Consider the following 13,550-nt stretch of genomic DNA (forward strand, 5'->3'; position numbering starts at 1 on the left):
CAGTCTCCACACAGACACACACCGAACACTCCGTCACCCAGTCTCCACACACACACACACACCGAACCCTCCGTCACCCAGTCTCCACTCACACACACCGAACCCTCCGTCACCCAGTCTCCACACACACACCGATCCCTCCGTCACCCAGTCTCCACACACACACACACTGAACCCTCCGTCACCCAGTCTCCACACAGACACACACACTGAACCCTCCGTCACCCAGTCTCCACTCACACACACACACCGAACCCTCCGTCACCCAGTCTCCACTCACACACACACCAAACCCTCCGTCACCCAGTCTTCACACAGACACACACCGAACCCTCCGTCACCCAGTCTCCACTCACACACACACACCAAACCCTCCGTCACCCAGTCTCCACTCACACACACACCGAACCCTCCGTCACCCAGTCTCCACTCACACACACACACCAAACCCTCTGTCACCCAGTCTCCACTCACACACACACACACACCAAACCCTCCGTCACCCAGTCTCCACACACACACACACCGAACCCTCCGTCACCCAGTCTCCACTCACACAAACCGAACCCTCCGTCACCCAGTCTCCACTCACACACACCGAACCCTCCGTCACCCAGTCTCCACTCACACACACCGAACCCTCCGTCACCCAGTCTCCACTCACACACACACACACACCAAACCCTCCGTCACCCAGTCTCCACACAGACACACACACACACCAAACCCTCCGTCACCCAGTCTCCACACAGACACACACCGAACCCTCCGTCACCCAGTCTCCACTCACACACCGAACCCTCCGTCACCCAGTCTCCACACACACACACACCGAACCCTCCGTCACCCAGTCTCCACTCACACACACACACCGACCCCTCCGCCACCCAGTCTCCACTCACACACCGAACCCTCCGTCACCCAGTCTCCACACACACACACACCGAACCCTCCATCACCCAGTCACCACTCACACACACACCGAACCCTCCGTCACCCAGTCTCCACTCACACACACACCAAACCCTCCGTCACCCAGTCTCCACACAGACACACACACCAAACCCTCCGTCACCCAGTCTCCACACACACACACACCGAACCCTCCGTCACCCAGTCTCCACACACACACACACACACCGAACCCTCCGTCACCCAGTCTCCACACACACACACACCGAACCCTCCGTCACCCAGTCTCCACTCACACACACCGAACCCTCCGTCACCCAGTCTCCACACACACACACCGATCCCTCCGTCACCCAGTCTCCACTCACACACACCGAACCCTCCGTCACCCAGTCTCCACACACACACACCGATCCCTCCGTCACCCAGTCTCCACACACACACACACTGAACCCTCCATCACCCAGTCTCCACTCACACACACACACCAAACCCTCCGTCACCCAGTCTCCACACAGACACACACACTGAACCCTCCGTCACCCAGTCTCCACACAGACACACAACGAAACCTCCGTCACCCAGTCTCCACCCACACACACACACCGAACCCTCCGTCACAGTCTCCACACACACACACACACCGAACCCTCCGTCACACAGTCTGCACACACACACACACCAAACCCTCCATCACCCAGTCTCCACACACACACACACACCGACCCCTCCGTCACCCAGTCTCCACACACACACACACACCGAACCCTCCATCACCCAGTCTCCACACACACACACACACACCAAACCCTCCGTCACCCAGTCTCCACACACACACACACCGAACCCTCCATCACCCAGTCTCCACACACACACACACACACCGACCCCTCCGTCACCCAGTCTCCACACACACACACACACCGAACCCTCCATCACCCAGTCTCCACTCACACACACACACCAAACCCTCCGTCACCCAGTCTCCACACAGACACACACCGAACCCTCCGTCACCCAGTCCCCACTCACACACACCGAACCCTCCGCCACCCAGTCTCCACTCACACACCGAACCCTCCATCACCCAGTCACCACTCACACACCGAACCCTCCATCACCCAGTCTCCACACAGACACACACCGAACCCTCCGTCACCCAGTCTCCACACAGACACACACACCGAACCCTCCGTCACCTAGTCACCACTCACACACACACCGAACCCTCCGTCACCCAGTCACCACTCACACACACACACACACCAAACCCTCCGTCACCCAGTCTCCACTCACACACACACCGAACCCTCCGTCACCCAGTCACCACTCACACACACACCGAACCCTCCGTCACCCAGTCACCACTCACACACACACACACACACCAAACCCTCCGTCACCCAGTCACCACTCACACACACACACACACCAAACCCTCCGTCACCCAGTCTCCACACAGACACACACCGAACCCTCCGTCACCCAGTCCCCACTCACACACACACACACACCAAACCCTCCGTCACCCAGTCTCCACTCACACACACACACACACCAAACCCTCCGTCACCCAGTCTCCACACAGACACACACCGAACCCTCCGTCACCCAGTCTCCACACACACACACCGAACCCTCCGTCACCCAGTCCCCACTCACACACACCGAACACTCCGCCACCCAGTCTCCACTCACACACCGAACCCTCCATCACCCAGTCACCACTCACACACCGAACCCTCCGTCACCCAGTCTCCACACACACACACCGAACCCTCCGTCACCCAGTCTCCACACACACACACACCGAACCCTCCGTCACCCAGTCTCCACACACACACACACCGAACACTCCGTCACCCAGTCTCCACACACACACACACCGAACCCTCCGTCACCCAGTCTCCACACACACACACACCGAACCCTCCGTCACCCAGTCTCCACACACACACACACCGAACCCTCCGTCACCCAGTCTCCACACACACACACACCGAACCCTCCGTCACCCAGTCTCCACACACACACCGAACCCTCCGTCACCCAGTCCCCACTCACACACACCGAACCCTCCGTCACCCAGTCTCCACACACACACACCGAACCCTCCATCACCCAGTCACCACTCACACACACACCGAACCCTCCGTCACCCAGTCTCCACTCACACACACCGAACCCTCCATCACCCAGTCTCCACTCACACACCAAACCCTCCATCACCCAGTCACCACTCACACACCGAACCCTCCGTCACCCAGTCTCCACACACACACACACCGAACCCTCCGTCACCCAGTCTCCACACACACACCGAACCCTCCGCCACCCAGTCTCCACACACACACACACACCGAAACCTCCATCACCCAGTCTCCACACACACACACCGAACCCTCCGTCACCCAGTCTCCACTCACAAACACACCGAACCCTCCGTCACCCAGTCTCCACTCACACACACACCGAACACTCCGTCACCCAGTCTCCAGACACACACACACCGAACCCTCCATCACCCAGTCTCCACACACACACACACCGAACCCTCCATCACCCAGTCTCCACACACACACACACACCGACCCCTCCGTCACCCAGTCTCCACACACACACACACACCGAACCCTCCGTCACACAGTCTACACACACACACACACACACACACAACGATCCCTCCGTCACACAGTCTCCACTCACACACACCAAACCCTCCGTCACCCAGTCTCCACTCACACACACACCGAACCCTCCGTCACCCAGTCTCCACACAGACACACACCGAACCCTCCGTCACCCAGTCTCCAGACACACACACCGAACCCTCCGTCACCCAGTCTCCACACACACACTCACCGAACACTCCGTCACCCAGTCTCCACACACACACACACCGAACCCTCCGTCACCCAGTCTCCACACACACACACACACCGAACCCTCCGTCACCCAGTCTCCACTAACACACACACCAAACCCTCCGTCACCCAGTCTTCACACAGACACACACCGAACCCTCCGTCACCCAGTCTCCACTCACACACACACCGAACCCTCCATCACCCAGTCTCCACTCACACACACACCAAACCCTCCGTCACCCAGTCTCCACACACACACACCGAACCCTCCATCACCCAGTCTCCACTCACACACACACACCGAACCCTCCGTCACCCAGTCTCCACACAGACACACACCGAACCCTCCGTCACCCAGTCCCCACTCACACACACACCGAACCCTCCATCACCCAGTCTCCACTCACACACACACACCAAACCCTCCGTCACCCAGTCTCCACACAGACACACACCGAACCCTCCGTCACCCAGTCCCCACTCACACACACCGAACCCTCCGCCACCCAGTCTCCACTCACACACCGAACCCTCCATCACCCAGTCACCACTCACACACCGAACCCTCCATCACCCAGTCTCCACACAGACACACACCGAACCCTCCGTCACCCAGTCTCCACTCACACACACACCGAACCCTCCGTCACCCAGTCACCACTCACACACACACCGAACCCTCCGTCACCCAGTCACCACTCACACACACACACACACACCAAACCCTCCGTCACCCAGTCACCACTCACACACACACACACACCAAACCCTCCGTCACCCAGTCTCCACACAGACACACACCGAACCCTCCGTCACCCAGTCCCCACTCACACACACACACACACCAAACCCTCCGTCACCCAGTCTCCACTCACACACACACACACACCAAACCCTCCGTCACCCAGTCTCCACACAGACACACACCGAACCCTCCGTCACCCAGTCTCCACACACACACACCGAACCCTCCGTCACCCAGTCCCCACTCACACACACCGAACACTCCGCCACCCAGTCTCCACACACACACACACCGAACCCTCCGTCACCCAGTCCCCACTCACACACACCGAACCCTCCGTCACCCAGTCTCCACTCACACACACCGAACCCTCCATCACCCAGTCACCACTCACACACCGAACCCTCCATCACCCAGTCACCACTCACACACACACCGAACCCTCCGTCACCCAGTCTCCACTCACACACACCGAACCCTCCATCACCCAGTCTCCACTCACACACCAAACCCTCCATCACCCAGTCACCACTCACACACCGAACCCTCCGTCACCCAGTCTCCACACACACACACACCGAACCCTCCGTCACCCAGTCTCCACACACACACCGAACCCTCCGCCACCCAGTCTCCACACACACACACACACCGAACCCTCCATCACCCAGTCTCCACACACACACACCGAACCCTCCGTCACCCAGTCTCCACACACACACACACCGAACCCTCCGTCACCCAGTCTCCACTCACACACACACCGAACACTCCGTCACCCAGTCTCCACACACACACACACCGAACCCTCCATCACCCAGTCTCCACACACACACACACCGAACCCTCCATCACCCAGTCTCCACACACACACACACACCGACCCCTCCGTCACCCAGTCTCCACACACACACACACACCGAACCCTCCGTCACACAGTCTCCACACACACACACACACACACACAACGATCCCTCCGTCACACAGTCTCCACTCACACACACCAAACCCTCCGTCACCCAGTCTCCACACACACACACACCGAACCCTCCGTCACCCAGTCTCCACACAGACACACACCGAACCCTCCGTCACCCAGTCTCCACTCACACACACACCGAACCCTCCGTCACCCAGTCTCCACACACACACACACACCGAACCCTCCGTCACCCAGTCTCCACACACACACACCGAACCCTCCGTCACCCAGTCTCCACACACACACACACCGAACCCTCCATCACCCAGTCTCCACACACACACACACACCGAACCCTCCGTCACCCAGTCTCCACTCACACACAACGAACCCTCCGTCACCCAGTCTCCACACAGACACACACCGAACCCTCCGTCACCCAGTCCCCACTCACACACACCGAACCCTGCATCACCCAGTCACCACTCACACACCGAACCCTCTGTCACCCAGTCCCCACTCACACACACCAAACCCTCCATCACCCAGTCTCCACTCACACACCGAACCCTCCATCACCCAGTCACCACTCACACACCGAACCCTCCGTCACCCAGTCTCCACACACACACACACCGAACCCTCCGTCACCCAGTCTCCACACACACACACACCGAACCCTCCGTCACCCAGTCTCCACACACACACACACCGAACCCTCCGTCACCCAGTCTCCACTCACAAACACACCGAACCCTCCGTCACCCAGTCTCCACTCACACACACACCGAACACTCCGTCACCCAGTCTCCAGACACACACACACCGAACCCTCCATCACCCAGTCTCCACACACACACACACCGAACCCTCCATCACCCAGTCTCCACACACACACACACACCGACCCCTCCGTCACCCAGTCTCCACACACACACACACACCGAACCCTCCGTCACACAGTCTCCACACACACACACACACAACGATCCCTCCGTCACACAGTCTCCACTCACACACACCAAACCCTCCGTCACCCAGTCTCCACTCACACACACACCGAACCCTCCGTCACCCAGTCTCCACACAGACACACACCGAACCCTCCGTCACCCAGTCTCCACACACACACACACCGAACCCTCCGTCACCCAGTCTCCACACACACACACCGAACCCTCCATCACCCAGTCTCCACACACACACCGAACCCTCCATCACCCAGTCTCCACACAGACACACCGAACCCTCCATCACCCAGTCTCCACACAGACACACCGAACCCTCCATCACCCAGTCTCCACACAGACACACCGAACCCTCCATCACTCAGTCTCCACTCACACACACACCGAACCCTCCGTCACCCAGTCTCCACACAGACACACACCGAACCCTCCGTCACCCAGTCTCCACTCACACACACACCGAACCCTCCGTCACCCAGTCTCCACACACACACACACCGAACCCTCCGTCACCCAGTCTCCACACACACACACACCGAACCCTCCGTCACCCAGTCTCCACTCACACACACACCGAACCCTCCGTCACCCAGTCTCCACACACACACACACCGAACCCTCCGTCACCCAATCTCCACACAGACACACACCGAACACTCCGTCACCCAGTCTCCACACACACACACACCGAACCCTCCGTCACCCAGTCTCCACACACACACACACCGAACCCTCCGTCACCCAGTCTCCACTCACACACAACGAACCCTCCATCACCCAGTCTCCACACACACACACCAAACCCTCCGTCACCCAGTCTCCACTCACACACACACCGAACCGTCCGTCACCCAGTCTCCACACACACACACACCGAACCCTCCATCACCCAGTCTCAACACACACACACACCGAACCCTCCGTCACCCAGTCTACACACACACACCGAACCCTCCGTCACCCAGTCTCCACTCACACACACACCAAACCCTCCGTCACCCAGTCTCCACACACACACACACTGAACCCTCCGTCACCCAGTCTCCACACACAGACACACCGAACCCTCCGTCACCCAGTCTCCACACACACACACCGAACCCTCCATCACCCAGTCTCCACACAGACACACAACGAAACCTCCGTCACCCAGTCTCCACCCACACACACACACCGAACCCTCCGTCACAGTCTCCACACACACACACACACCGAACCCTCCGTCACACAGTCTCCACACACACACACACCAAACCCTCCATCACCCAGTCTCCACACACACACACACACCGACCCCTCCGTCACCCAGTCTCCACACACACACACACACCGAACCCTCCATCACCCAGTCTCCACACACACACACACACACCAAACCCTCCGTCACCCAGTCTCCACACACACACACACCGAACCCTCCATCACCCAGTCTCCACACACACACACACACACCGACCCCTCCGTCACCCAGTCTCCACACACACACACACACCGAACCCTCCATCACCCAGTCTCCACTCACACACACACACCAAACCCTCCGTCACCCAGTCTCCACACAGACACACACCGAACCCTCCGTCACCCAGTCCCCACTCACACACACCGAACCCTCCGCCACCCAGTCTCCACTCACACACCGAACCCTCCATCACCCAGTCACCACTCACACACCGAACCCTCCATCACCCAGTCTCCACACAGACACACACCGAACCCTCCGTCACCCAGTCTCCACACAGACACACACACCGAACCCTCCGTCACCTAGTCACCACTCACACACACACCGAACCCTCCGTCACCCAGTCACCACTCACACACACACACACACCAAACCCTCCGTCACCCAGTCTCCACTCACACACACACCGAACCCTCCGTCACCCAGTCACCACTCACACACACACCGAACCCTCCGTCACCCAGTCACCACTAACACACACACACACACACCAAACCCTCCGTCACCCAGTCACCACTCACACACACACACACACCAAACCCTCCGTCACCCAGTCTCCACACAGACACACACCGAACCCTCCGTCACCCAGTCCCCACTCACACACACACACACACCAAACCCTCCGTCACCCAGTCTCCACTCACACACACACACACACCAAACCCTCCGTCACCCAGTCTCCACACAGACACACACCGAACCCTCCGTCACCCAGTCTCCACACACACACACCGAACCCTCCGTCACCCAGTCCCCACTCACACACACCGAACACTCCGCCACCCAGTCTCCACTCACACACCGAACCCTCCATCACCCAGTCACCACTCACACACCGAACCCTCCGTCACCCAGTCTCCACACACACACACACCGAACCCTCCGTCACCCAGTCTCCACACACACACCGAACCCTCCGTCACCCAGTCCCCACTCACACACACCGAACCCTCCGTCACCCAGTCTCCACACACACACACCGAACCCTCCATCACCCAGTCACCACTCACACACACACCGAACCCTCCGTCACCCAGTCTCCACTCACACACACCGAACCCTCCGTCACCCAGTCTCCACACAGACACACACCGAACCCTCCGTCACCCAGTCCCCACTCACACACACCGAACCCTGCATCACCCAGTCACCACTCACACACCGAACCCTCTGTCACCCAGTCCCCACTCACACACACCAAACCCTCCATCACCCAGTCTCCACTCACACACCGAACCCTCCATCACCCAGTCTCCACACACACACACACCGAACCCTCCGTCACCCAGTCTCCACACACACACACACCGAACCCTCCGTCACCCAGTCTCCACACACACACACCGAACCCTCCGTCACCCAGTCTCCACTCACAAACACACCGAACCCTCCGTCACCCAGTCTCCACTCACACACACACCGAACACTCCGTCACCCAGTCTCCAGACACACACACACCGAACCCTCCATCACCCAGTCTCCACACACACACACACCGAACCCTCCATCACCCAGTCTCCACACACACACACACACCGACCCCTCCGTCACCCAGTCTCCACACACACACACACACCGAACCCTCCGTCACACAGTCTCCACACACACACACACACAACGATCCCTCCGTCACACAGTCTCCACTCACACACACCAAACCCTCCGTCACCCAGTCTCCACTCACACACACACCGAACCCTCCGTCACCCAGTCTCCACACAGACACACACCGAACCCTCCGTCACCCAGTCTCCACACACACACACACCGAACCCTCCGTCACCCAGTCTCCACACACACACACCGAACCCTCCATCACCCAGTCTCCACACACACACCGAACCCTCCATCACCCAGTCTCCACACAGACACACCGAACCCTCCATCACCCAGTCTCCACACAGACACACCGAACCCTCCATCACCCAGTCTCCACACAGACACACCGAACCCTCCATCACTCAGTCTCCACTCACACACACACCGAACCCTCCGTCACCCAGTCTCCACACAGACACACACCGAACCCTCCGTCACCCAGTCTCCACTCACACACACACCGAACCCTCCGTCACCCAGTCTCCACACACACACACACCGAACCCTCCGTCACCCAGTCTCCACACACACACACACCGAACCCTCCGTCACCCAGTCTCCACTCACACACACACCGAACCCTCCGTCACCCAGTCTCCACACACACACACACCGAACCCTCCGTCACCCAATCTCCACACAGACACACACCGAACACTCCGTCACCCAGTCTCCACACACACACACACCGAACCCTCCGTCACCCAGTCTCCACACACACACACACCGAACCCTCCGTCACCCAGTCTCCACTCACACACAACGAACCCTCCATCACCCAGTCTCCACACACACACACCAAACCCTCCGTCACCCAGTCTCCACTCACACACACCGAACCGTCCGTCACCCAGTCTCCACACACACACACACCGAACCCTCCATCACCCAGTCTCCACTCACACACACACCAAACCCTCCGTCACCCAGTCTCCACACACACACACACCGAACCCTCCGTCACCCAGTCTCCACACACAGACACACCGAACCCTCCGTCACCCAGTCTCCACACACACACACCGAACCCTCCATCACCCAGTCTCCACACAGACACACAACGAAACCTCCGTCACCCAGTCTCCACCCACACACACACACCGAACCCTCCGTCACAGTCTCCACACACACACACACACCGAACCCTCCGTCACACAGTCTCCACACACACACACACCAAACCCTCCATCACCCAGTCTCCACACACACACACACACCGACCCCTCCGTCACCCAGTCTCCACACACACACACACACCGAACCCTCCATCACCCAGTCTCCACACACACACACACACACCAAACCCTCCGTCACCCAGTCTCCACACACACACACACCGAACCCTCCATCACCCAGTCTCCACACACACACACACACACCGACCCCTCCGTCACCCAGTCTCCACACACACACACACACCGAACCCTCCATCACCCAGTCTCCACTCACACACACACACCAAACCCTCCGTCACCCAGTCTCCACACAGACACACACCGAACGCTCCGTCACCCAGTCCCCACTCACACACACCGAACCCTCCGCCACCCAGTCTCCACTCACACACCGAACCCTCCATCACCCAGTCACCACTCACACACCGAACCCTCCATCACCCAGTCTCCACACAGACACACACCGAACCCTCCGTCACCCAGTCTCCACACAGACACACACACCGAACCCTCCGTCACCTAGTCACCACTCACACACACACCGAACCCTCCGTCACCCAGTCACCACTCACACACACACACACACCAAACCCTCCGTCACCCAGTCTCCACTCACACACACACCGAACCCTCCGTCACCCAGTCACCACTCACACACACACCGAACCCTCCGTCACCCAGTCACCACTCACACACACACACACACACCAAACCCTCCGTCACCCAGTCACCACTCACACACACACACACACCAAACCCTCCGTCACCCAGTCTCCACACAGACACACACCGAACCCTCCGTCACCCAGTCCCCACTCACACACACACACACACCAAACCCTCCGTCACCCAGTCTCCACTCACACACACACACACACCAAACCCTCCGTCACCCAGTCTCCACACAGACACACACCGAACCCTCCGTCACCCAGTCTCCACACACACACACCGAACCCTCCGTCACCCAGTCCCCACTCACACACACCGAACACTCCGCCACCCAGTCTCCACTCACACACCGAACCCTCCATCACCCAGTCACCACTCACACACCGAACCCTCCGTCACCCAGTCTCCACACACACACACCGAACCCTCCGTCACCCAGTCTCCACACACACACCGAACCCTCCGTCACCCAGTCTCCACACACACACCGAACCCTCCGTCACCCAGTCCCCACTCACACACACCGAACCCTCCGTCACCCAGTCTCCACACACACACACCGAACCCTCCATCACCCAGTCACCACTCACACACACACCGAACCCTCCGTCACCCAGTCTCCACACACACACACACCGAACCCTCCGCCACCCAGTCTCCACTCACACACACCGAACCCTCCATCACCCAGTCTCCACTCACACACCAAACCCTCCATCACCCAGTCACCACTCACACACCGAACCCTCCGTCACCCAGTCTCCACACACACACACACCGAACCCTCCGTCACCCAGTCTCCACACACACACCGAACCCTCCGCCACCCAGTCTCCACACACACACACACACCGAAACCTCCATCACCCAGTCTCCACACACACACACCGAACCCTCCGTCACCCAGTCTCCACTCACAAACACACCGAACCCTCCGTCACCCAGTCTCCACTCACACACACACCGAACACTCCGTCACCCAGTCTCCAGACACACACACACCGAACCCTCCATCACCCAGTCTCCACACACACACACACCGAACCCTCCATCACCCAGTCTCCACACACACACACACACCGACCCCTCCGTCACCCAGTCTCCACACACACACACACACCGAACCCTCCGTCACACAGTCTACACACACACACACACACACACACAACGATCCCTCCGTCACACAGTCTCCACTCACACACACCAAACCCTCCGTCACCCAGTCTCCACTCACACACACACCGAACCCTCCGTCACCCAGTCTCCACACAGACACACACCGAACCCTCCGTCACCCAGTCTCCAGACACACACACCGAACCCTCCGTCACCCAGTCTCCACACACACACTCACCGAACACTCCGTCACCCAGTCTCCACACACACACACACCGAACCCTCCGTCACCCAGTCTCCACACACACACACACCGAACCCTCCGTCACCCAGTCTCCACACATACACACCGAACCCTCCATCACCCAGTCTCCACACACACACACACACACACCGAACCCTCCGTCACCCAGTCTCCACTCACACACAACGAACCCTCCATCACCCAGTCTCCACACACACACACCAAACCCTCCGTCACCCAGTCTCCACTCACACACACCGAACCGTCCGTCACCCAGTCTCCACACACACACACACCGAACCCTCCGTCACCCAGTCTCAACACACACACACACCAAACCCTCCGTCACCCAGTCTCCACACAGACACACACCGAACCCTCCGTCACCCAGTCCCCACTCACACACACCGAACCCTCCATCACCCAGTCACCACTTACACACCGAACCCTCCGTCACCCAGTCCCCACTCACACACACCAAACCCTCCATCACCCAGTCTCCACTCACACACCGAACCCTCCGTCACCCAGTCTCCACACACACACACACCGAACCCTCCGTCACCCAGTCTCCACACAGACACACACCGAACCCTCCGTCACCCAGTCTCCACACACACACACCGAACCCTCCGTCACCCAGTCTCCACACACACACACCGAACCCTCCGTCACCCAGTCTCCACTCACAAACACACCGAACCCTCCGTCACCCAGTCTCCACTCACACACACACCGAACCCTCCGTCACCCAGTCTCCACACACACACACCGAACACTCCGTCACCCAGTCTCCAGACACACACACACCGAACCCTCCATCACCCAGTCTCCACACACACACACACCGAACCCTCCATCA

Source organism: Hemitrygon akajei, chromosome 25 (assembly GCF_048418815.1).
Source record: "Hemitrygon akajei chromosome 25, sHemAka1.3, whole genome shotgun sequence".
Taxonomy (NCBI): Eukaryota; Metazoa; Chordata; class Chondrichthyes; order Myliobatiformes; family Dasyatidae; genus Hemitrygon; species Hemitrygon akajei.